General features: G+C 36.9%; 1 long non-coding RNA gene across 1 annotated transcript in view; it reads left to right on the top strand.

The window, feature by feature from the left end:
* The window catches only part of LOC114906978, a 586,545-nt gene that overhangs the window by 195,889 nt on the left and 364,404 nt on the right, over positions 1-26,252 (top strand). The window lies entirely within an intron of this gene.

Genomic DNA, 26,252 nt, shown 5'->3' on the forward strand with positions numbered 1-26,252 from the left:
TCACTAATTATTAGATGGGCCAGCTAGCCCATCAAGACTTTCCACCAGAATTTGTAGTTGTGTCTTATATTTTCTAAGAGGATGTTGTTTTATACATTTACACACATATAGGGACACATATATGTACACACACACTTCTCAATGGAAAACAATTATTCCTCTTTGATGTTTCTTAATACATGTTTAATGTAAATTGGTAGCTGCTTTGCAGTTGAAGCCTGCCATAGTCTTTAATTATGACAAAATATATATGTATGATAGAAATTTGCATTGAAAGAAATATAACAATTGGAGGAAGCTTCCAACATGCCTTTGGTATTTAGACAATTGAAAAATGATCTGATTTAATGATAGTAAAATCCCAGAGAAAGTATTTTGTATAGTATCCTTTCTGTATCAAGGCTGCCTCGGTATCAGGGGTTGATCAACTATGGATGGCCCATTGCCTGCTTTATAAATAAAATTTTTATTGGAACACCGCCAGGCCCATTTGTTACATAGTGTCTATGGCTGTTTTCACACTATGATAGCAGATTTGAATAGTTGTGACAGAGACTATAAGGCTTTCAAAGGCTAACATATTTACTCTCTTGCCTTTTGCAGAAAAAGTTTGCTAACCCTGAGCTATATAAATCCAGTATTTCTGATTGTATTATTTGACCTCAAACTGTATCCTGCCTTCTTTCATTAATCTTCAAAGAGCCAAAGGTGGGAGATGTAAATTTATGTCTTCCCCAGTTTCAACGTTTCTAAAATGAATGCATTACATTTCATTCCATTTCTGATATTCTGCTGCTGCTGCCTGTCTTGACATCTAAGCAGACTCATTCCCTTCTTCTCCCTCATCATCCATACTCCTTGATGAGCGAGTCTTTCCCCATCCACTCCCCGTGCATCTTCCTCTTCTCTCTTCAAATGGGCATAACTTCAATTCCTTCTCTAAACTGTTGTAATACTCTCTAATACACTCTACCTCCCTCCATGCTTTGCCTTCTTCAATCCATCCCCCTCATAAATAGAGCAATCTCACCGGAATGCAAATTGAACATGTCACTTTCTTTATGCAATCCCTTGATTGTTTCTCGTCATCTCTTAAGAGTAGTTCTTAACTGAGTTATCATGGCATGTTGATATGAGGAGAGCTGTTCTATGTTTGCTTATTCTGGATAGCTAGATAGCTAGGTCTCCCTGGAATTAAAGAACTGAATTTTGAGATTTTTTTTTTTTTTTGATGAATAAGAAAGAATTCTAGATTATCTCTTTATCTTCACTCCCTGGGGTTTAGACACGTTTTGATGAAGAAGGAGAAAATGGGATGAAGTTGCAATTAGCTCCCCTGGAGTTATGCGTCAACAGGGCTCTGCCTGTGCAAGAATGGGGCACATGGGTATTCTTATGAGAACCAGTGGTCTATAGGATAAGGCCCAGAATCTTAGCCTGTCATGATCAGATCCAGGACAGCTTTCTCCATGGAATCTCCCATCAATTCATCGTGTGATTCTTCTGCCTGGGATGATGATCTATCCCTGGTTCCTTGGCTATCCTTTAGTCTTCATCACTTCTGCGCACTTGGAATGCTGCTTCCTAGGCCTGCAAAGCCCTTCCTCATCTTGATGCTTTAGGTACACCTATGTGCTTTCCAAGACTTGGTTTAAATAATTCCTATTCAAAGGCAGCCTTTTCTGATTTCTCCAGCCAGAGTTATACACATCCTTCCCTTCTCTTCTCAAATACCATGTTTATACTTTGGTCACAGTGACTGCCGGATCTTCCCCCTACAAGCTGTGTGCACAATATTCAATTATTATATTGTCTTCCCTCTAGAGGGCCTCAACTGTTTTTTTCCTGTCTTCTTTACACCTGCAGTGTCTGGGACCCTGCAATATAGTGGGGTGCCAAAGACTTACTTGTTAAATGAATGGATCTCTTTACACTATTTTTAAAAATCAGAGAAAACATGAATGACTACTACTGTAACTTTGCTCTAGCCTCTCCTCAACAGGACTAAAACAGGTGAGAAACTTGACTCACACCCAAGACTTATGAGTTGAACACTACATATTTTAAAGCATTGATGAGTGAAGAGCCTTAACTCAAATAAATGAATTCTCAAAAGATGTGACTTCAGACTTCAGTAAGAGAAGTTTTTTGGAGTAACATCAATCGTAGCATCATTTGCATTGAACTGCATCTTCCACCAACCAGGAAGGCCTCTGTTCTATATGGATAGAGTGGCAAATTGAGGAAGAATTTTGGAGAATCCCATAAGGTTACATTGACATATTTACACAAATTCTGAAGTACAGCTGATGCCAGATATAGCAGAAGGGTTTCTCAAGAAAAGTTCGGGATCTTGTCTTAAATAAAACACACCACCTCCCTCTTCTTAGTCCTGTAAGCATCAGTTGATGAAAATATCATGCTTAAAAAGCGTATAACCAGTCACAAGCCAGTATTTTGAACTTTCAGGATTTTTTTAAAACCAGAGTTTTTGTCTCTCTACATAGTTATTATGTCAACCAACTGATAGTGAAAATTCCAAACAACAGGCTTGCGTACTGCAATCTTATATGACTGTCTTTATTTTTTTTTAATTGAATTGACTAGCTGTATTTTTCTCATGAAGTCACAGGGTTTAATTAGAGCTTATGACCTAGTAACAATGAAATAGCAGGTTTTCACCTTAGAGTAGTTGTCTTAAAAAAAGACAAATCCATTATAGAACTAGTTCAAGAAATTTACTATGAGACAATTCAATCTGAACATGAATTGTAAGTAGTTGATTCCTGAGTTTTCAATAATGGCACAGGAAATAATTAAACTTAATCAGTGACAAGAACCCTGGGAAACTGGCAATGCTGATGGGGCTATTTTGCCCTCAAAATTTCCCTGAAAACATAGGGTAATGCCATTAGTGCTGAATTTGCCCACCTGTAGCAAAATCGTTTCCTTAGGGTAGAGTGAATAGAAACCACAGTGTGATGAAGAAAAATTCTGGGTTGATTTATGTGTGTGGTCTGGCTTGAAAGTGGGTGGCAGAGGTAAGGGAAAAAAAATTAATGACCTTTCCAGGGCTCTTTTATTCCTCTAATTCTATAGCAAGAACTGGAGTGGTAAAATGAGGGCTACATGAAATCATAACAGGGAGTATCATTAAAACGTTCTCATAGAAATGGACGAAGAATGGGAGATTCTGTAGCATAATTTCACTGGAATGACATATATTATATAAATTGACAGTTGGATAGGGGAAAATAGGATAAAGGCAAACTCTGGGAGTATTTGCCCAAATCCAACAGTTGGAAAATAGCCAAATAAGTAAACCTTATTAATTTTATTTAACACAGTGTTCCCTTAGTGCTTACTATATGTGTGACACTTTTCTAAATGTCTTACAAATATCAACTCATGTAATCTTCATAACGATCCTATTTGGTAGGTACTATTCTTATCCTCATTTTCCTGGGGCCCAGAGAGATGAATAAACCTGTAGCAGGGCACAGCTAGTAAGCAGTGAGGCCAGGATTCAAACCAAGGCAGTCTGGCTTCTGCTCTTAACCTCACGGAAAATGGACTTCTCCAGCGAGAAAAAGAGTGAGATATCCTGGGAATACACACCTCACAAACTGTGCAGAGTGTTGATCTTAGTTAAAGAAGCACCAGATTAATTTTTTTCTAGCACTAGAGCATTTTCTGTAGAATCCTTCCTTATTTCCCCCACTTGCCATCCGCCATTGATTCTTCTCCAGGGTAAAGAAAATAAAAGAAAAAGAGAAGCAACAGCAAAGTGATCCAGACAATCTGGTGAGAGTTTTCTTGATTGAGATATTATTTATTAGTGTCATGGCTCTACTAATAGTGTTGAAATGAGAGTTGCTTTAAACAGTTTTTGTGTTTCACAAAGGAAAGTTTCTTCAATTTTTTTTTTTTTTTGAAAAGCTATCTGTGATTGCCCTTAAGCTTTTATCTCACCAAAGATGCAGGGAAATGAGAGATGATTACCCTTTAGCTGAGTCTGTATATAATTAAAATGTTGCATGGCTCTCTTAATTATCTATTCCTAGGGCTGCAAAATTCTCCATTATAGTGGACAGTGTAACTTCCTTCAAAGTCAACCGGAATTGATGGAGCATTTTCTGTGTGTGAGTGAGGTGGAAACCTATACAATGTCACTGACATTCTCTTGGTCACCATGCAAGGGACAACTTTCCTTTGTCAGCAAACTTGACACTACTTTTCCCTGTCCTCCTGCAACTTCTCTGACACTTTGTACCTGAGTTTTGGGAAACTGAACTGACTCATTTAGTATAGGGTTGACTCCACTCCAGGTTCTCCATTGATACTGAAGGATAATCGGTTCCTATCATTTCAGGCAGGGTTCTAGTAACTCACCTTTTTGAGCCATTCTAGTCTGTATCGTCAGCATGCCTTGTACTCAGCCACATTGAATGTTGGTGTGGTTCCCTGTCCTTGTGGATATAGCACATAGCAAAGCCACTTAAATGTGTGGCAAAATAGACAGCAAGCTGTGCGACCTAGAATCTTAGCTCTCAATGCAAAGTCAAAATGATTTCTCAAGCAAGGCATAGGGCAATACCTTGTAAAGGGAGATGACCGCTCTGTCAGTTTCATTAGGTAAGGAGTACCTGTGAAAACCTGAGTCTTCTCTCTACTAAAGGAGACTTCTTCAAGGCCCAGTTACAAGGACAAATGTCTCAGATGTCTTGCCTCATCATACGGCCTGAAATGATCCCTACTCTGCCATGAGTGATGCACATCAAGTGCTATAAGGGTGCAGTTACTGCATACTAAATTTTATTGCACGTTTGTATATGTGCGTGTGCATATGTGTGTATATATCACAGTTGCCCTTTGAGTTGATAAATATTGTATATAATATTTGATAATAGTTGTTAATATGGTATATAACTTATATATTAAGGCCAGTACCTATTACATAAAAGACCTAAATACTTATTTATCAAATGCCTGATTGATCTACACAGCTTGTCCTGCCTCCAGGTATGTTTTTTGGCCCACGGGTATCCTGACATACTAAGCAATACTATTTAAGCTGTTTCCCTGGGTTTAAGACCAACGGTCCGTCTTGCCTGCTTCTCTCATTTGTAAAGTGAGGCATTTAGAGAGTATAAATTTATAAACAACGACAAGGGCAGTCTCTTGCTTGTGATTAAAGAAAATCACATCTTTAAAAATAGAGAAGATGCTTCAGATGAGTTGGGTATCCTATGTTACTACTCTTTTGTAGCTCTGAAGAATTAAACCAAAACTATCTAAATATAAACCTTTTAGATAATTAAAGATATAACTTTAAAAGACACTAGAAAATTTCTAATCTTTACAAATCTCTTTCTCTGTCTGTCTTTGTCAGTGTAGCTTATCATCTCCTGGCTGACTAGTGTAGTGAGAAAAAAAGTGACCTTTAAGGCTAACAGATCTGAATTTCCATTCCAATTTTCTACTTCCTAGCTTTCTGGACTTAGGTAAGCTGCTTATTCAGGGGCTTGGCTTTTATATCTGTAAATTTGGTGTAAAATGATCTATTAGCAAGGATATGACAAGAACAGATGATGTTATGTCTGTATTACTTAACACATAGAAACACATTAACTGTCAGTGTCCCTTCCCTTTCCAGTTGTAAATGGAAGTAGAAACACTCCTCTTAAAACAATTGGGATCTGATTTAAACAACCTGATCACTCTGGAAAACTAGTCTCCAACAAGAGCAAATTCAAGAGAATTTCCTCTCACCCATATTTTCTTACCTTTGATAACTGAGAGACTAAGGTATTTGTCCTCAAAGGCAGGAAGTTTGAACAATACATCTGCTGTACTTTGCACCGGGTCTTTATTGGATTATGTGGCCTTACCTAAATAAACAAGAACATACCAGACACATCCTCCCCATTGAGTACAAATCCAACTGAGTCAGAAGATCACTTCTTTGTAGTCTGACACACCTTCAGGAAGATCAAATACCAAACCACTTTCCAGCTGCAAGTCCTAAGTAGAGCTGACTTTCCGGGTGTGAAAGACTGTGAGCGGAGTCAGAACCTCTTACAGCCTGGGGAAGGGATTAATGACGGTGAATGATCTGACACCTGCTCAGTTCCCAGCTATAACAATACATTTAATGTATTTTTATATAGTTAAATTTATTAGTATGTAGTTATGATATATTATAATATATAATTTGGTATAGTATATAACATATAATAGGATCTATTTTATTATACAAACTTAATTCTATGTTAAAATATATTTAAAAGTATATATATATATATATATATATGTTTGTATAGAGACGTTTACACATCTATACACACATACACTTTTTGTTGAGTTATGTATATCCTGGTAAGTTGAATGATCATACTTAAGAAGATGTAATGTAGTATTGTGGTTCACGAGAGAAATGTCTGCCTATGCAATGCTTCTGTATTTCAGAACACAAGTAAGATTTGGTTTTTCTCTTTCTTAACCTTTCTTGTTTTCGTTTATCATCAAGTTTTATGGATTCTGTCTACAAAGTGTCTCTCATCAACATGAACACCTTGGTTGAGGCCTTAATTTCTCACCAGCATATCGCCATAGATTTCCAACAAGATTTCTTGCTGCCATTCTTCATTCTCTTCAATCTATACTCCAATTGTAAAATGATCTTTTCAAAAAGTAAAGTTTAGGATAAGCAGGTTAAAGGTTACTTGACCCAAGTTATGGAATTCTCCATCCTCCACCAGAAGCATAGATCCTCAAATATCACAATGTCTCACATGCCCAAAGCAGAGATGGGACAAAACCCAGCCTTTCCTCCCCATCCAAGGCTGATCCAACATGACAGCAGGGACACTTAGAATTATAGTCAAGAAACATTTTTGTCTCCACAATAATATCCCCATGACCATTAGCTGTCACTCTTTATCTTTCCCCCTGCCCCAGCCTTATATAATCCATAATTTACTTTCTGTCGCTATAAATTCCGTCTTCTAATTTGGGCATTTCATTTAATTGAATCACATAATATGTGGTCTTTTGTGCCTGGTTTCTCTCATTTACTGTAATGTTTTCAGGTTTTCCCTATGTAGTGGTATGTATCTGTACTTCATTCCTTTTTATTGCCAAATAATATTCCATTGCAAGGGTATACTACATTTTATTTGTCCCTTCTTCAGCTGATGGACATTTGGATTGTTTCCACTTTTTAGCTATTGTAAGGAATGCTACTGTGAACATTTGTATACAAGTTTTTGTGTGGACACGTGTTTTCATTTCTCTTGGGTTTATACCCAAGTGGAATTGCTGGGTCACATGGTAAATTTATTGCTGGGTCACATGGTAAATTTAAGTTAAATTTTGAGTAATTGCTAATTTTTTTTCCAAAGTGACTATATCAATTTATATCCCCACCAGCAATGTTAAGAGGGTTTCAGTCTCCTCACGTCCCAGCCAACACTTGTTATTGACTGTCTCGTGGGTATAATATGGTGTCTCCTTGTAAGGCGCCCCTTCTTGAAAGGAAAAAAAAAAATGTTAAATAACTATCCTTTGCTTTGCCGCATGCAACCCAACTGCCATCAACAACAATGGTTTAGAGGGTGACTTCTGCAGTTGATAGTAGAAGAAAAAGATTCCTAGATGTGGTTGGTGGTTTTCCACTTTTGGAATATATGACATGAAGAACTGAAGTGACTAAATGGGAGGCACCTTGTATTTTAAGAATGAGGTCTGCAGCAGAGACTGATGGATGAATAAACCCTTGTGTTCTTCTCCATATGTGCCTAGAATGCCTGGGTCTGTGGCTTTGAGCAGGCATATACCTGGGACCCTCATTATGAGAAGAACGATTCCCTTCAGGACAGAAAGCAGAGCAACTTCTTTCATTCCTCCCTCTTCTGTATATGCAGGAAAGCTGCACATATCATGGAGCGCTGTGAAATGAACAGCTGAAGCTGCATGGAAGCCAAACCACCCCAGAGCAAGTGTCCATAGTGATAGGCTGAGGTGGAGGCTTCCACTCAAAACTCCTTGCCCCTCTTGTGTCATGGGTTTCCTGTTAGGCCCTAGGATGGATAGTCAAGAACACCAACAATTTGACAATTTGCTCCACCTATGGACAGTGTTCTATGCATGACAGTTTCTTTCAACAAAAGGTTAAACTAATGGTGTCCATTTAAATTAAGGCATAATTCAAATCTCTTGTTGAACCACTACTCAAAGAAAATTACCCAATGTGGATAATTCTTAACGAACCACAGTTCTTTGAAGCTTCAAGAATAACCCAAACAGGCTTAGGGTAATGGGTAGCTACAGAGGCGGTGAGTATTCTAGCTTGGCCATGTTGGAAGGTTTCTCAGCATCCAGATGGGCCACTCCGTAGACCCATATTTAAAGTAGCCCAGCACTCTTCCTTAGTCCATATTTTCTGGTGACAAGGAATTCCCTCAAAATTGTACCACTAAGAGAGGATGTTATAATAATACAACAAAATGTTGGAACTGAATTACATATGGTCAGTCAGTCAGTCGTCGTGAGAACATCATATGAGAAGACACTGAAACCACTACAGTCATCCCTCCGTATCCTCAGGGGATTGATTCCAGGACCCCACAGATACCAAAATCCGAGGATGTTTCCCATATTTCCTTATATCAAATGGTGTAGTATTTGCGTATAACCTACGCACATCCTCTCGTATATCTTAAATCAGCTATAGATTACTTATAATACCTAATACAAAGTAAATGCTATATAAATGGTTGTAAATACAACGTAAATGCTATGCAATCAGTTGCTGGTATGTGACAAATTCAAGTTTTACTTTTTGGCACTTTCTGGAATTAAAAAATATATATTTTCGATCCACAGTTGGTCGAATCTACAGATGCAGAAACTGTGGATACAGAAGGTTGACTGTAATGTTCTTTTCATGTTTCTGGACTGCATGTTTTGCTGTCTCCCTTCTCAATGGAGTTCAAAAGCTTTCTTTCCACTCTGCATCTTCTAAGCCTCTACCTCAGTATGCAAATGGGCAGAGACATTGATGTGTGTGCAGAAAACAAAAACAAGAGACCAAAGGGAAGCCAATTGAAGTGTTAGACTGGGGACAGTGGACACTGAGAAGGAATCTAAGGATGAGTAAGAACTGCTAATAGCTTGCTTAAGAGAGAGAATAAACTGTAACAGGGGCAGTTCTAGAACAAATTACACAAGTAGAGAAAGTCTGCGGGGCTTGGGCTTTCTTTTCGTATGTAGCCTGGTATGTTTTACCAAACCAGGAGCAAACTCTTAAAGGGACTAATCTAACCTTAGAAATGCATTCTCACTTTTCATTGTTGGTGTTACTATTTAGGGATAAATGTTCTCTAGCCTTAACGAAATCAGTGGGTGTCACTTCTAAGTAATTGTAGTGGAAATACATGACATCCTCCTTAACTTTTACGAAAGTGTAAAACTCTTCTGTAGTATAAAAAGATATTGCTTATTTAAGCTGGAAATGAGAGAGATTTAACCTAAATGAATAAATATATCTTTGCAGTTTTATTCAATATTAAGATTCTATATGAGACAGAACTAAATGCTTTCTTCAGAATTAGAGCTCTTCTTGAGGGGGTGAATTCACTCAAGATCTACATTAATACTCTGGAAACACATTGCCTGTCACTTCTTATTGCTTGCTGCTTAATTAAAAGGGATGTCAGACACTTCTGAAAAGGCTCTGGTAAATTGTCAAATTCAACAAAAGAAAGAAAATTTTAGATAAAAAGCACCTTATGTAAATTATGCCTTCCCCCTAGCCCAATTTCCTTCCTTCTTCTAACCACTGTTACCGTCATTTTAGGTGACTTTTGTCTGGCATTTAAAAATGAAATGTGATTCTCTGATTCACTCCTTGGCAACATTCCCTGAAATATTCTGTTAAGTGTTTTCAATTGTATGCCAGTCTCAATAGGATCCCAGTAAGAGGTTTTAAAAAGAAATCTAGTACATTATATTTTGCAGCTTGAATGCTATTTATCTTGCAATAAATATAGATAAATTAAGCAATGTTAAAAAATCTGATCACTTGGAATCAATAAATTTGTATACAGCTGAATATATATTTCAAAAAGTTGAAGATTTTAAAGGGTCGTTTCAAATCTTTGCATTATAAATACCATCAGATTTATAAGCAACTACACTGCAAACTATTAAAACTAAAATTATCACTGTAACAACTGGGTTCTTGGTATATTTGGTTATGTGTATTTATTTACTGTTACGTAGAAAATACGTTGCTTATTGGCATTTAAGTTGTTAAAATTATAAGTAAAAAAAATTGTTACATAATTGAGGACCAGCGTTATTTGGTGGAAACTGCACTAGTATAAAAAAGACAACTCTTGGGTCCCAGTGCAGGCTTCACAATTTTCCAAGATGTGTGGCCTCTCACAGAATATTTAAGTATTTCATACTTCAATTTCTCCATCTTTTAAATAGAGATTATAATATGTGTCCATCTTATGGGACCACAGTAATATTCAAATGAGAAAATTTGAATATTCAAAGCTTTGTAAATTATAATATGCTGCATAAATGCAAGGCATCATTGTTTTCCCTTCCAGTTGTGATAGATCCATTGCCACTCTTTAACATAAGATTGCCACTCATAAGATGCTTTAAAACAGATTGTCATTTTCAACTTTTCTCCAACTCTCTTGGCTATAAAGGTAAACAAAGGAAAACCTATCAGAGTCCAGTTTGGTTGGTTGTGACATTTTAAATGTGTTGTCATGTTTTACTGACTTCATAATGTGTTTAGAGATATATGACCCAAAGCTTCAGGAAGTAAAACAAGTAGGGAATGGAAATAAAAGGTTGATGATAGAAATCTAAGATTGAATTAGCATGAAATTAATTAGAAAGTGAAGATTTTTATAACTGCATATCTACTTTAATGATTCCTGAGATGTTTATAATATTAAGGCATCATTATACAATATTTAATAGAAACATAAGTGAAAGTTTTAAATGAATTTTTAGAATATTAAAATCAAGAATTTACAAACTCTTATTGTAATTTGTAAAAACATAAATTATCCAAACAAATCGACCCTTGTCAAACTCCTATTTTGATAGATTAACTAGACCGGGAGTGTTATTGCTGGGAAAACACCCTGTTTGGTTAATTTAAAAGAAAGGTAAAATCCTTTGTTATTTGCCATCAGGATAAATGCTGTAATAAGTAATTGTTCTCTGAGTAGTAGCTTCTCAAAAGTGTCATTTCATTCCTTTTTTGCATGTTTCACAAATTTGAATATTTCCCAAAGACAGTAGTATGCCTTCAGCATGAATAAGATGATTATAGGATGACAGGATTTTTCTTGAGAGCCATTTCAAGAGTCATTATATATACTTTGTCAACTTGCAGTTGGATGCCAGATGCATTAGGCTATGAGACTACTACTTAAAATAAAACAGAATAAGATAATTATGGAAATTGACCAGTTGCAAAATGAAAAAAGAAGTCTGCACTCCGTGTTTTAAGAAATTTATTCTTGCATCCAAGAGCATGTGACTGAAGATCCACGCTCTACCCGTTGACTTTTCAGTTCTCCTTCAGGTCTCTTATTGATTTCCAGGGTATGAAGATTAGGCAACTGTGATGCGATCTTTGCTTTCATTCCTGTGTAGGTCCCAATAAACAAACCACAAAAATGTGGGGGAAAAAAATGTTACTAATTGATGTGCCTTTAGTGTTCAAGTTGTTCATAAACACAAACATTTTATTGCTTTGGTCAATAAAATGAGATCATTAGGTGACAATGGATGTGGATTAATTATTTTTTCAACGAGCAGAAATGAAGGAGAAAGTTATGTTATATTGTCATACGTTCTAACTCTCAGATGTGCTTGAAAGTGACAAAAAGACATGGAGAATGTTGTTGATTATTTATTGTGTAGTTTATTATTATTGATTAATGAATTATATTATTGTTGATTTAATTATGTATTTATCTTCCTATGACTGCTGAGCTGCCCAGCTGGACAGTTTAGGTTTGGAGCTAGATGAGACCTGGCAAAGCAGGGAGATTATTTATTTATTCAACAAATACTATGTACCAGCCTCTGTTCCACACACAGGTGACAGGAAGTTCATGAGACAGGCAAAATCCCCAAAGTCCCTCTTCTAATGGGTTTTATATTCTAGTATTTATATACTAGAGAAAGCCTTCTCTGGGGAGGTGACATCTGAGCTGAGTCCTGGACAATGAGAAGGAAGAGTTGCTGGAGAGAGAGCTCAAGTAGAAAGCCCAGTGGGAGGAAATGAGGTTGGTATATTTGGGGAACTAATATAAGGCCAACTTGGCCATAGTATGAGAGTAAAAGGGAGAGTGTTATAAGATGAGGTCAGAGGGCAATTAGCATGGGTCTAGTTGTTTGTGGGAAATACATATTCTTTTCACTTTAAAAGTATGAGTGAAAATATGGTAAAAATTTAATGTAACTTACAACTCATGCCATCACTAGATATTCCCAGCATGCTTTGACCAGCTCCCCTGACATTACCAGAAGATGAAAATGGCCAGTGTATTAGCATGCTCCGCCTGATAGACACTGCTCTGCTGGATGATGTATGAAATTAAGGGAAAGAAAGGTCACTTGATCTATGTGTTGAAGATATTGCAAAAATTCTGACATGAAGACATATTAAAACTTTTTATTTTCTTTAATATAGTAGAAATAAATGGTGCCTAGAAATTCTGAAGATTTGGTTCCTAAGGAGAGATTACTCCATCTAGACATTTTTCTATATTAGAAACAGAATGGGAACCGTCAGTCTGTTCAACTTTTTTTTCCCCTCAGTTCTTTCTTTTAGGTAGAACTAGATTCTGATTATGGCATCATATTTTTCAAATATTCAAAAGTAGCAAATGTTGCCAAATGGCTTCTAGAATGAAGATTTTTAATCTTGAATTTAAGAATCGAGGGAAGCTTTTTGAAATTGTATAGATAATTTTTTATATACCAATGTATATATGAGTGTAAGATACCAGAAGATCCTATAGTAGAGTAGGCTATCAAGCCTAGTAGATTCTGGAGCCATGCTACTTAGGTTTAAATCCCAGCTCTGCTGCTTATTAGCATGTGACCTTTGACAAGTTACTTCTCTGTGTCACCATCTGTTCATTTCAAAAATTGATATAATAGGGTTACCTATCTGATAGAATTATTGTGATGCTTAAATGATTCAGTTAGTATCTAGCATATAGTACCGTGCCTGGAAACATAATCAACATTTCTTATTACGTGAATTTTTCTGGGAAGAAAGTTCATGCAAAACCCTCTCACCCCTCACCCCAAATAAAGAGAATTAAGAACAACCGTCAGAACACTTCAGGAAAGATTATTTTTTAAAGTGGCAGTAGGCTAACATGTGGAAGTAATTAAAATCCCAATCTGTGCTTGTTATTTCCTCTCTGAGGATATACTCATTATCCTGATCTGGTTTCAGAACCACTAAAGTTAACATCTTACCTTCCTTTATTATTAATTTCTTTCAGTGTCATATTAAAGATTTTGTTCCAGTAAAAATAGTAATAACTACTTAACCTTGAAACCTACTTCCAATATGGAATTATCTCTCATGAAGGAGAAAAAAATTATAGTTCATTTAAATAGAATTTTAGAAATAAGCTTTAGTTAAAGCAATTATGGTTCAAAAAGAAGTCCTCTTTTTCCTTTAATTGAACTCCCATGCTGGTAATCCTTTTGTTAATTCTAAAACACAGAGCACTCTCCACCAATAATAACTACTAAATACTTGTGTCTGTCAATGTGGTTGGTACATACTGGATGGAGAGAGGGATTTTCAAATCTCTAAAGAGAGAAGTGTTCTGAGTTGAGTTTTCTTTTTCTCTTTGACAATTCCAGAGATGCTCAGGATCATGGCGGGGGTCAGGCATGTTTCCTAAACCTATGTGAACTGTCTTATCTTTGTGTTGAGTTCTGCAGTTGTGATAAAGCTGAAGAGTGCCTGCCTGGGTGCATGCAATAGGCAAAATTTTATAGAAAAAAAAATGCAGTGAATTGTTGTCACCTCTCAACATATAATGTAGCTGAAATAAAACTTGTATGCATCCAACAAAAAAAGTCAGAATATTATTTAAAATCAAATATGGAATATCCTATTTAAATCAAAGCCAGAGTTAAATAAGCATTTGTGTGCTAGTCTGGGAGTCTAACATTTATTCATCACAGTTTCTATGAACAAAGGGCTTGCATTATTCACATCATCAATTTACTAATAAATGTTTAACACAGAAACACTTTATAATCAGGGTGATCCCTTAATATAAATCTACATTTCAGCAGGTACTTTTCAGTGCTTTCTCCCCCCCTCCCCACCTCTAAATATCCACCTCTCATTTCTATACAGTTTAGGCTTCTGGCACATGTTCTCATGAGTGCAAAACTTGGTCTCTGATTAGTTTGAGAAAGTCTGGCCACATCTGTTCGGTTTGTCTATACAGCATTGAATTAAGCCTATTATCAACAGGACTCCACGAAGCAGGATTAAAGCCAATTCAGTACTGACTTCTACCATGTCCCCCAGTCCTGGTCCTGGACACAACCAGCTGAATAAATCCCCCAAACAATTAAGGTCTAACTTAGAAATCCATGTGGCTTTCTCTTTGTTTCTGTATTAGCCTTTCCTTTAGATCTAAGACAATAATCCAGGTACAGTGGGATGCATTAGTGACAGCACACACTCTGCCTCCACCTCCAGGAGGAGGTCTATGCATCATTCATAAAGAGCCTGGTCAGTTAGTTGAGGCCGATCTGGATTCCTTCCAGGACCAAGGTGGTATAATTGATCATTTTAACTACAGTCAGGGAAGGACAGATTTCATACTCACTTTTGTAAATGGGTGACTAACATTGTAGTTTAGGGAGGGAGGTGAATTAAAGTCTGGCTACTACACAAAACATATCATCCCAAAGCTACACATGGTGACTCTGGAAAAACAGCATTGTTTACAGTTGTTGGGATTTCCCATGTGGGACCTACATCGATCAGGGAGTATAGGTTGACAGAGCTCCCAAGGTAGCCTCCCAGCTAGCTAATAGGTATTAGTATTCCTGGTTCTATTCACATACTTGAGTCTAGTCCTTGTTTTTTGAAGGCAGTCAGTTCAATCTGATCTGTCTCTCCATGTCACCACCCTGATGGCATTTGTCTGCCCCATGGAATGACTGAGAAAAGTGAAGTGGGTTGCAAGGAGACAGCTGGAGGTGTTTTGGAACTGAGACCATTTGCTTTTTCCTATAGACTCTCAGCAAGGTGAAAAGGGACCACAACTGAGTCATGGTCAGAGCCTTCTGGTAGAGGGTGATAAACCCGTAAGTCAATTAAGTTTGATGGATGTGGGAGAGTTTGGAGGAGCCATATCCTTTGCAAGGAAGGTTCCAGGGGCAATTTTGAAAGATGAAAAATCGCTAATGACCCTCTGTCCCCTTACCTCCCAGATCTATCTGAATGCTAATTTGGGGGGTAGCCAATATAAAGGACCAAGTAGAATGCACAAGTGAGGAATATACTGTGCAAAGATTCCAGTAAGATGCTGGGTGGCTTGATGGTGGTGGGGTGCTGAAGAGATAAGAGTTTGCTTACTGGAGAGATTGATTGAACATTGTAATCCAATAAGTTTTATGGGGTGAGCAGCCCCCTAAAGTTTATAAAGGTTTATCAGCTACCCCTGTTGGCAGAGGTGTGGTAACACTGTAGTCAAGGCCATGGAAACTGAGGCTTCTGACTTGCCTCCTAACGGGACATTATCTACGTAACAAAAGCTTTGGAAATCGGAGGCGCTCGTGCTATATCTTGAACCAGCTACTGGTGGCAAATGGCAGGGAAGTTTATATCCTTAACACTTCTCTATCTGCTGCTCTTCCCAATAGGAAGAATATCCTCTGACATTTATAGGACAGGAATATACAAGCGTATATCTCATCAGATATAACATTCATATATGGAAATAGCAAAAAAAAAAAAATATATATATATATGTATATATATTGAGCTGTCATAACAGACACTCAAGATTACATCAGACTCTCAACTTCACTGTGAACTGTTCCCAAACCACATCAGGTGAATCCAGATCCCTCAGGGACCAGGCCAGATGGTGATTTTGATTTTGGTGCCTGTATCCCATGGATTCATAAAACCTTGAGTCCTTCCTCTCTGCAGGGTTTGCCAACACATTCAGATTCATAGGTCTTTAGTCCCCCTTGGAGACAAGCAAACCTTGGCCCTAATCATTTTTCTCCTTAAAGAAGTAAGGTCAGGGAACGGGGTAGAAGGTGATCAGGAGATACTGAGGGAGAGGGTAGGTCTGTGACAGTAAGCAAGTCACAGTGGCTGCTCGTGGCTCAACCAAATGTACTTCCAAAGCTTTCTGTCCACGCAAAGCCCAACGTGAGTTTTGGGGACCCCTCGACCCTTCCTTCTCTAGCTTGGAGTTAACCCACTATAGTTTTATGAAAATCGGCAGTAGGCATGAGACTCCCGGATCAGAGACCAAGAACTTTATTGTTCATGACACAGCAGGCGGCATGAGCTTAATGCTCCCACTGGTTCCTCATGCCCTTGACATCTTACAGGAGTGACTCAGAGGGCCCGGGTGAGTGCTGTGTCCACAGTGGGTTTGTGTCCCATCTGAGGGACCCTGAGCTTGGGAAACCCCAATCAATTAAAAGGAGCTGCATGCAAATCTGTGTAAACTTTGCTCCAAAAAAGATATTATATTTAGTAAACTAGACAGCAAACAAACTTGTCCCCTGCTCCATAAGGAAGACACAATCTCTCTCTTTGAGGGCTCTTCTCTGGACAATCATCCCTGAAGAGACAGACTGTAAGAAAAGGCTATCAGTGAGTCTACTCACAAAGATGTGCAGATAATTCTGAGTTACCCACTGAGAATTATCTTCCCACATACCTAATTCATCATGCAGTTGGGATGATTAAATGAGATAAGATGGCTTTTATAAAGCAATCAATGAATATTAGTTATTGTTATTATTTATTATAATTCTTATAAAGGAAGGCTTATTCTTTAAAAGGAGAGTTAGTTTAATTTAAAGACATTTTAATCTATTGTTTTATACTCCTTTTTGTAAGAAAAATACGACTCTAAATGCAAGTAATGTTTTGAATGCCAAAAGAACTGTGTATGCCCAGAGAATGTAAAAATGATATTCAATTCTTAGTATATAGAAAATTCTAAAGATGGTATATAGGAATTTAAAAAACAGTTCCTGAGCTCTTATAATAAATGGGTTTATGCATTTTAATATGGTTAAGTTTATCCACAGTTATAAGAGTTCTAATTGAATGCTTTAGGTTAATTATATGTTAATAATTAATATATTATTAGTAACATTTTGCTTCAGAAAGCTACTAATTTTTTTTGTATTGTTTCCAGAGCCCTAAGTGGTGTCTTTCATGGCCTTATATGTATTCATCCATCTCTTGGATGTGTTACAAATTCTTGCTTTTCAAAGTTTGGAAAATATTTTTCTAGACCATCTGCTTCTCCCCATCTCTAACCCAGTCTCCCAGCTTAGTCATAGGACTTAAGGTTTGAGGGAATTTGGGTACTGTTTTTGTAGTACCGCTCCTTAAGTGAGCTTAATATTCTTTTTTTTAAGTTTTTATTATGTAAAAATTACACATATACAAAAATAGAGAAAAGAATACAGTGAACTTGGTTTACCTATAGCTCACCTTTGGTAATTATCAATTCATAACCAATTTTGTTTCATCTCTACTCCCGTGGAACATGACCCTTCCCCTTCCTGAATTATTTTGAAGCTAATCCCGGATGGAATATTATTTCATCTGTAAATATCAATATATCAGTAAAGTTCTCTAACGCTTAAGGACTTAAAGACATAGCTACAATACCTTAATCATACAAATAATGTAGTAATTTCTTAATATCATCAAATGTCTAGTCAAGTTCACATTTGCTCAATTAACTTGAAATTTAGTTTAGTTTTATTTCAGTTTAGTGGTTTATTAATTAGTTAACAAGTAAATTTGAATTGGGATCCAAAGAAAGGCCCTATGTCAAGATATATGTCTCATAGGGATCTTTTAATACATTTGGCTCTACTTGGCCACTTTTTTTGTTGAAGAATTCAGATCATTTGTCCTGTGGAGTTTTCCACATTCTGGATTTTCCTGATTTTATCCCTGAGGTGGCATTTGCCATAGTCTCTGTCCCCTGCATTTCTTATACCTAGAGACCTGATCAGGTTCAGGTTCAGTTTTGCTTTTTATTGGTTTGTTTATTTTGATGAGAGAACCTCAAAGGTGAAACTGTGTAGGAGGTGATGCTATCAACAATGGATGATCAATGCCAGATCCATTCTTCACAGGGGCTTACAACATGGAGATATTCTAAATTTATTATTTCTATAAAAAAATTTCCTCTCATCAACGATTTGGTTCTCCTGTGGTACCACTTATAAAGAAAAGGCAAGATGATTGCTTGCATCTTTCCCTTTATTTACTGGTTCACATAATGAAATGGTTTCTTAGCATCTCAAGTGAACAATTAGTTTTTTTTTTTTTAAGCATCCTTATAAAACTCACAAATTTAAGCATATTTGATTTTCTAGCCAAGGCACTTTTTATCTTTACTGATGGTTAAATTATTCCATTTTTGGCTGGTGAGAGTTTATCCAGATTGGCTGCTATGTCTTTTGATAAAGAAGCATCTTCTTTTCTTGTATAATATGATATCCATGCTTATTTTGTATTTTCTTGCCCCAGATCTGGAATCAGCCATTTCTCTGAGAAGCCTATATCCTTTTATGGGAAATAATATTTATAGGCCATAATCATGACATTTTTAAGGGGAAAAAAACATGCAATCTAGTTTGGGCAATCCAGGAAACCAGTAAAATACTGGATTGATACTAGACAAAGAAAAACAGGAGGAAAGATGCTGGAAGAATGTCTACTTTTCTGCTTTAGGCACTAGGTCCTACTACTCATGTCTCTAAAAAGCAAAAGAAGGACTTAAGCCGAATTACATCCTTTGTTTTAGATAGGAGAGCATAGTAGTTGCTGTTTGCCTGAGCAACCATTTATAACCTCAGAATTTTTATTAAGCGAAAAATTCTTAGAATTGTCCTTCAGTACCCCTTTAAAACTGAACTTGCTTTAAGAAAATGTTTAAAAAACCAGGCTTGGTTTCCTATTGATGTGACTGATTTAATAATGGTCCTCTTCTTTTCATTTATGCAGCCTTATTTGAACTGCTTGCTCTAGCCTGGTTTAAGCTTGAGACCATAATTTGGTCTTTTTCTGTGGGTAGAATACTAAGGAAAGAGCTAAAGTGAGCAGAGATGCACATTATCCTCTGTGATCCCCAGTGCTGGGGCAGCTCTGCATTTGGTGACCTGTAATCACAGAGCCAGTGGATGGGCAGCTCCTGGCTTGGATGTGCATTTTGATGAGGCTTCCATGACAAATCTAATGGAAGACTCTGGCTAGCTGATGCGTAGCTGGCCTCCTGCCCTCATTTAACACACAATGCATTCCTCATTTCACATACCATCATCTATTTATGGATTCTGTTCAGACTCACTCAGAAAATAAGATACACTTTTGGCTTGTTTAATAAAACTGGATACAGGAAACGGAGGAAAAGAATTGATCAAATCCTCAGCCACATTTTAGCATACAGATGGTAACTATAGGAGGTGTTGGTGGCAAAAAAAAAAAAAAAAAAAAAAAAAGAGTTGATCAGGAAGATTTGCTTGAGTGAATTTTGATTTTGTTTCAGCAGACCTCCTCACATGGCATTGTTTATGCAAATAGACCCTCTTTTCAGAAACCGTCTGGCTTCAGAAAACCCCTGTCAGTAGAGCATAAAAGCTAAGTTGTACAGCAGCAGTTAGCAGACTTCTGAAAGGCTGGCTGAATGGAGCAATGGATGCAATATGCAGGCAGGCTGGCAGACAGAGGAGCCATTCTTCTGTGGGTCCCAATGGTATGTAGAGAGGCAGCAGAGCAGACCCCAGAGGAAGACAGAAAGGGCTTGGAGAAAAGGGGCAGTCACCCTTCTGCTACAGAAGAAGAAAAACCTCAAGTAACAGCAGCCCAGGGTTTCATACACAAGTGTACTGAAAAGACTAAAACAGATTTCACCCTTTCTACTCCATTTTTAGTGACTCTGATTTATGGAAATATTTTTTTCTTTCTGTCTTTCCATCTTTTACTCCTCTTAGATAAGATTTAGGGAAAGGAAGAAATGGTGTTATTTAGTCACTTAACAAAAAATGAAACAAGGTTTTGCTTGCTTTTTCCTTTTCATTTGTATCCTGACTAGCATTTCTTATCGGAACAAATGAGTCAACTTTATTAATATTGATGGCAGAGGTGAAATGGGAAGTCTGAGGTTTTTTTCCCTTGGTAATCCATCTTTCCCCTGATAGTGTGTTGGGCACAAAAAGCAGGAAATTTCCATTTCATTGCAGTCTGCTTGTATTTACATGTGTTTATATGCATAAATAGATAGAGCTGTCCATATATATTGCATGTATACTATTCACAGATTGCTCTAAAAATATAAATACTGCACTAAGAACAATGACTTTATAAAAGTCAAACATCAGGGAGCAAGGAATCATATCAATTCTGAAGTATGTTTTGGCTCCCATAGAAGATTATTTTATTTGTTTTTCTCTTTGTGAGGAACACAGCTTTTCCCAGAGAATTTTCTTGAAAGGGAAGATGCATAACATCAAAGTAACTAAGGATTCAATGGACTGAATAACAGTAGATTTAATTTTTCCCTAACATCATTTGTTACAACTTGGTTTAGAAAAAGCTCAAATTTTCCATTTTTTACATGAATTAATATTTTTTCTTAATTGAATACACCGATATATGTAGTGATATAGATTGTATAATGTAATATAATTGTGTATAAATACAGAAAACATTGATACTCCAATAATGAATATACACTTTTTACTTCAATATACCATAGTGTTTATTGCATCTATTCTGGCCATGGCTTTCAGAGTATTATTTATTTTTTTGACTAGTGTAGAAAACTGTGCTGATCAGGGATAAAATGAAAAACAAAACCCTAGGCCTATGCTACATAGGAGAAATCTGCCTCTCTTTCTTCTACTCCCTTTTAAGAACAAGTTCTGTAAGTATTTTTTAAGGGCATTGTGTGATCACAACCAAGAACTTCAAAAAGCTTTGTCTTTATGGGATTTGGAAATCTCCAGTCATTATGTCCACCTTAGAAGCACATCTTTTTGAACTGCTCAACCTAAAAAACAAAGAAGGAAAAAAGTGGTATCATCTGCCTTTCTCAGGCCTTCCCTCTTTTCGAAATATTATTGCCTTTCTCTCCTTTATCACCCGCAAGAATAACAACAGACATTTTCGGGGGAAAGTTGGGGGCTCTTAGCAAAGGGTTATATTCCAACTGTCATCAATTTGGATTTTGCATATCAATAAAAAATTAATAAACTAATTTCAGGCATAGATGACACGGTTAATATGGAAGGCCTATTGTTAGGAGAGAAATAGTATATTCTTATCAGTGGATTGAAACAGCTATTCATCATTTCTAAAGGGCAATTATTTGGAATCCATTAAACTGGAATTCATAATACCCCTGCATACTGAATTTTAAATAGAAATCTGTATTTAGATGAAGGAATACATTAGTATAAGTCATTAGAGCACTGAAAATCCATGACTTGTTCATTTTTCACTCTTCTTTTTTCAGATAATATGAAGCACCAGGGATGTTGGTCCTTTAGTAAAACCAAACTAAAAGAAAATTAGGCACTCTTTTCAGTAGCATTGCTGTGGATAGTAATGTTTTCTTTCTTTCTCTCTCTCTTTCTTTCTCTCTCTCTCTTTCTTTCTTTCTTTCTCTTTTTCTTTCTTATCTGCATCTTCCAGTTTTTCTGATTATTTCATATGAAATGAATAATCCCATGGTCCAATCCCCAGTCATCCATAGAAGGCTCCTGACTCACTTCTCTCTGCAGTTGTGCCTCCTCTGGCTGCTTAGGCCTCTACATCCTGAAAGTTCCTGCTTAAGATGAGCATATCCAAGCTAAGGGGAGATCTTGTGCACAGTGACACAAATTCAGTTTCCATGAATGCACATTTAAATTATAGAACATTTAAAAATAAATTTAAGCCCCATCATTTTAAATAATATGAAAATAGTGGTTATTAGACCTGTTTTAATAACCAGGGTCGGGAACATTTATAGCTATTATATTTAGGTATGCAGAAGTGTGGCTTTTATTGTTGTGAAGCAAAAGTAGAAAGCTTGAGGACCAGACATCTAACCTAGTCAAGCAATGTATTTTACACTATCAACTTCCTTCACGTCCCCTTTTCCCTATATAAGCCATGCTAAGTAAATGACAGCCCAGCCTGTGTTAGAATGAATGCCAACTCTGAATTAGTGTGGATTGATAGAAATTTTCCTGGGTGACATCTCTACTATATTCTCCCAGCTTGGACTTCTGTTAACATTTATGTACTAGTTATTTACATTGACTTTTTCAGTAGATATATTTGGCAAAGGGAAAATTATAAACCCGCAGCTAAACAAGATGAAGATAAGGAAGACCTCGGTAACCTGGATTATTCTCAACAAGACTTTACCAAGCTTCCCCATCCCCCCAACACACACCCTATTCCTCCATTACAGGCACATCTTAATGAGACAGCCTAATAGAAGAACAGCTAAAATAGTAGTCCTAGGCTCCACGTGTGTTGATATCTGCTGGCAACAAATTAGGTTTCTTAAAAACACAGCATATGGCCCTATGACTTGCAGCCTCATTGGGAATGGTGTGAACACAGTCTGTTCCAGCATCCATACTATTAACATTTTTCTTGACAAGAAACTAAGTTTTAAGTAGGCGCACAAGCTTATACATCTGCTCATATGTGCATGTACATGCAAGCAACCACACACTGTATTCACATACCTTACATCAGACCAAACCATACGCTAGTCAACATGTAAGCTGGGTAACATTGATTTATAGGCAACAGTTCCTCTTGAGTCACTGTTTGAAGTCTTGGATAATATACAGTCACACTTAAAATGAACAGCAATGTGCTTTTACATGCAGAGGCAACAGGAAATCCACACAGGGGCTGCAGTTTGTGTTTGTGGCTGCTTTGGACTTTTTCTAGATACACGTTTATGATGCTTGTTTTTCTTCCTCCTAATCTAAATAGATAAATTTAACCTCACTTTCTTAATTCACAAAATAAAATTAAGCACTTGTCAAGCAACTTTTAAAGATTCATTAAATTATATTTTATGTATATTGTATATAAATGTATATGTCATATTTTAAGTAAGATACTACATGTATAATGTGTGTGTGTGTGTGTGTGTGTGTGTGTGTGTGTATTTATGTGTATAAAGTGGTGAGCAGATGACCATAATACCTGCACTTATATGGAGCCTTGTTCTGGTTTGCTGGACTGCTGTAAGAAAGTACCACAAAGTGAATTGCTTAAACAGAAATGTATTGTCGGGCTTCCCTGGTGGCGCGGTGGTTGAGAATCTGCCTGCATCGTGGTTTGGTGTCAGACTTTGGCTTGCTAAGTTCCTTGACTTGTAGGCATGTTTGCCTGATCTCTTCTTTCATGTTCACCTGGTGTTTCCCTCATGTTCAGTCTGTGTCCAAATTTCCCTTTCTTACAAGAAAACCAGTCATATTGGAGTAAGGACCCATGCTACTGCATATGATCTCATCTTAACTAAACTAATTCATCAACAATGACCTTATTTCCAAATAAGTCCACACTCTGAGGCACTGGAGTTTTGGACTTCAACACACAAATTTGGGGGGAATACAATTAAACCCATAACGGGGCCTATAGATGCAACCAAGGAGGCTAGCCCAACTTGTGAACCAGGTTTAATTAATGGCTTTGGGAGGGGTTGGCTTCATTGAAAGCTAAGCTCTCTAGCACCACTCCCATTCTCAAGAGTGAAATGAGTCTGCCAGGTGGGCTAGACCCACAGCTGGCTTTGGCCAATGGGTGTATACTTTACCTGAAGCAGGAAGTCACATAAATCATAGTCTAGCCACCACTCAGGAAAACAGTGAAACTGACAGAGATGTAAGTTCCAGCTTGTGTCTTGGAGTGGGAAAAGTGGGAACGGTCAGACTGAGAAGCTCTTCTGAGGCCCGGATGCAGACTTCTTGAACTCTAATAAACCAAGGGGAGCCAGACTGTCAAGGCTGTGCCTTTCTCTGGCATAATGCCAAGAAGGCCATTTGTATATGACATGACTACACTTTTTCCAAATGAGAATTATGTTAATATTTTGTAGGTAACTTTTTTGAAAATTTATACTACTACTACTACAGTTGAAAGTCTATTAACCAGTATATATTGTTATAAAATAATGAGAATAGAATGCTTCCTTTTTAAAGTGAGCTTACTACATACCTTGTAAATGTTGTTTAATTTCAATCTGTCCTGTTTTTTATAGAAATACAATGGCTTATCGTCAGATTTCTAATTTTAAATATACAAAATTTTATGCAAACGAGAATTCAAAAGAGTTGCACATGATCTATACTTAACGTTTGTGAAATGAGTTTTGAAATTGTATTCATTGTACATTAGAGAGCAGAAAATGTTGGATGGCCCCGTGAAAGATGTGAATTTTTAAAATACATAGTTATTTGGTGAGAGAGAGATAGCAGTTTGGGAGAAGCTGCATGAGAAAAATCAAGAAAATTTTAGACAAAATTAAAACATCATTGGAGTGGGTAGAACAGATTTAGTCTGAGAAGACCTTTTCCTCATTGATTAGAATATCCTCTTTATCTAGGAGGCGGGAAGATTGGGTCTTTCTACATAACTGGGGGAATATGAGGAACAGAGAATAAGCTCTGAATGAATTCCAAAATACAGAGTTTGAAGGAGCATGTTGAATAGTCTTAGAAATAGAATAAGTGTGTTCAGTAAATTATTGTATTATCTATAATGCTCTTTTTCCTTGTGTTGGAATTTTATTCTTTGCATTGTTAATGCCATAGTTATTAAAATTAATGTTACTTAATTAAAATTTTATATGGTTTTACTTTTGATAAATTAGTTATAATCTCAGTCCTATTTATAGATAGCTCAGTTCTTATTTTAAATAACCAATTATTTTAGATCATGAGGCACTTAGGAGAAAATCAAGGGCATCACCTCACAATAGTAAAGAACTGCTGGCTGACTTTCCTAAGACCTGACTACAAATGGCCACACGATTCCTCAGCGCTTCTGAAGAGACTTATGTGGTCATATCACATAATTCGGTTAGAAATGAATTGGTTTTATGGGTTGGATTATATTCTCCCAAAAGTTACCTTGAAGCCCTAACTCCCAGTGCTTATGAATGGGACCTTATTTAGAAATAGATCCTTGTAGATGTAATCAAGTTAACGTGAAGTCATTAGAGAGCATCCTAATCCAATGTGACTGATGTCCTTAAAAGAAGAAGAATATGTCATGCAAAGAAAGAGGCACACAGTGAGAACGCCAGGTGACAACAGAGGCGGAGATTAGAGAGTTGCAGCTGCAAGCCAAGGTGTGCAAAGGGATAATGACCACAACCATAAGCTAGGAAGAAGCCAGAAAGAGTCTTAAAGGGAGCATGTCCATGCTGACACCTTGATTTTGGCCCTCTAAGCTCCAGAACTGTGAGAGAATAAATAATCTCTATTGTTTTAACTCACCCGGTACTTAGTACTTTGTTACAGCAGCTCTAGGAAACTAATATATTGGCTTCTGGGCATTTGGCATTTTGCATTACTAGCTAATGCTTGCTGTTATAGAGACTAAATGCCTATATAAATGAAATTGCCAACTCCTTGAAAGCAAGTATATGTTTTTTCTGGTTTTGGTCCTACTTTAAAAATACATATTTGCCCACATACACATATTTTAATCTTCAAGTAAATAAGTCATTTCTGTAGTAGTTAAGGGTATAACAACCTAAGGATAATGCCTGCCTATATATGGTACAATTCAATACATGAATCAGGCCTGCATAGTCTAAGGTTGAAGTGTGCTCGGGGGTGATTTGTGTGTTCTTTTAAGTAGACACCAAATCTGAACCTAAAAAAGTTAAGTAGATAAGCAACATCTTTCCTCTTTCCAAACC

Source organism: Monodon monoceros, unplaced genomic scaffold (genome assembly GCF_005190385.1).
Source record: "Monodon monoceros isolate NGI ecotype Baffin Bay Population unplaced genomic scaffold, NGI_Narwhal_1 Super_Scaffold_3, whole genome shotgun sequence".
In the NCBI taxonomy this organism is placed as follows: domain Eukaryota; kingdom Metazoa; phylum Chordata; class Mammalia; order Artiodactyla; family Monodontidae; genus Monodon; species Monodon monoceros.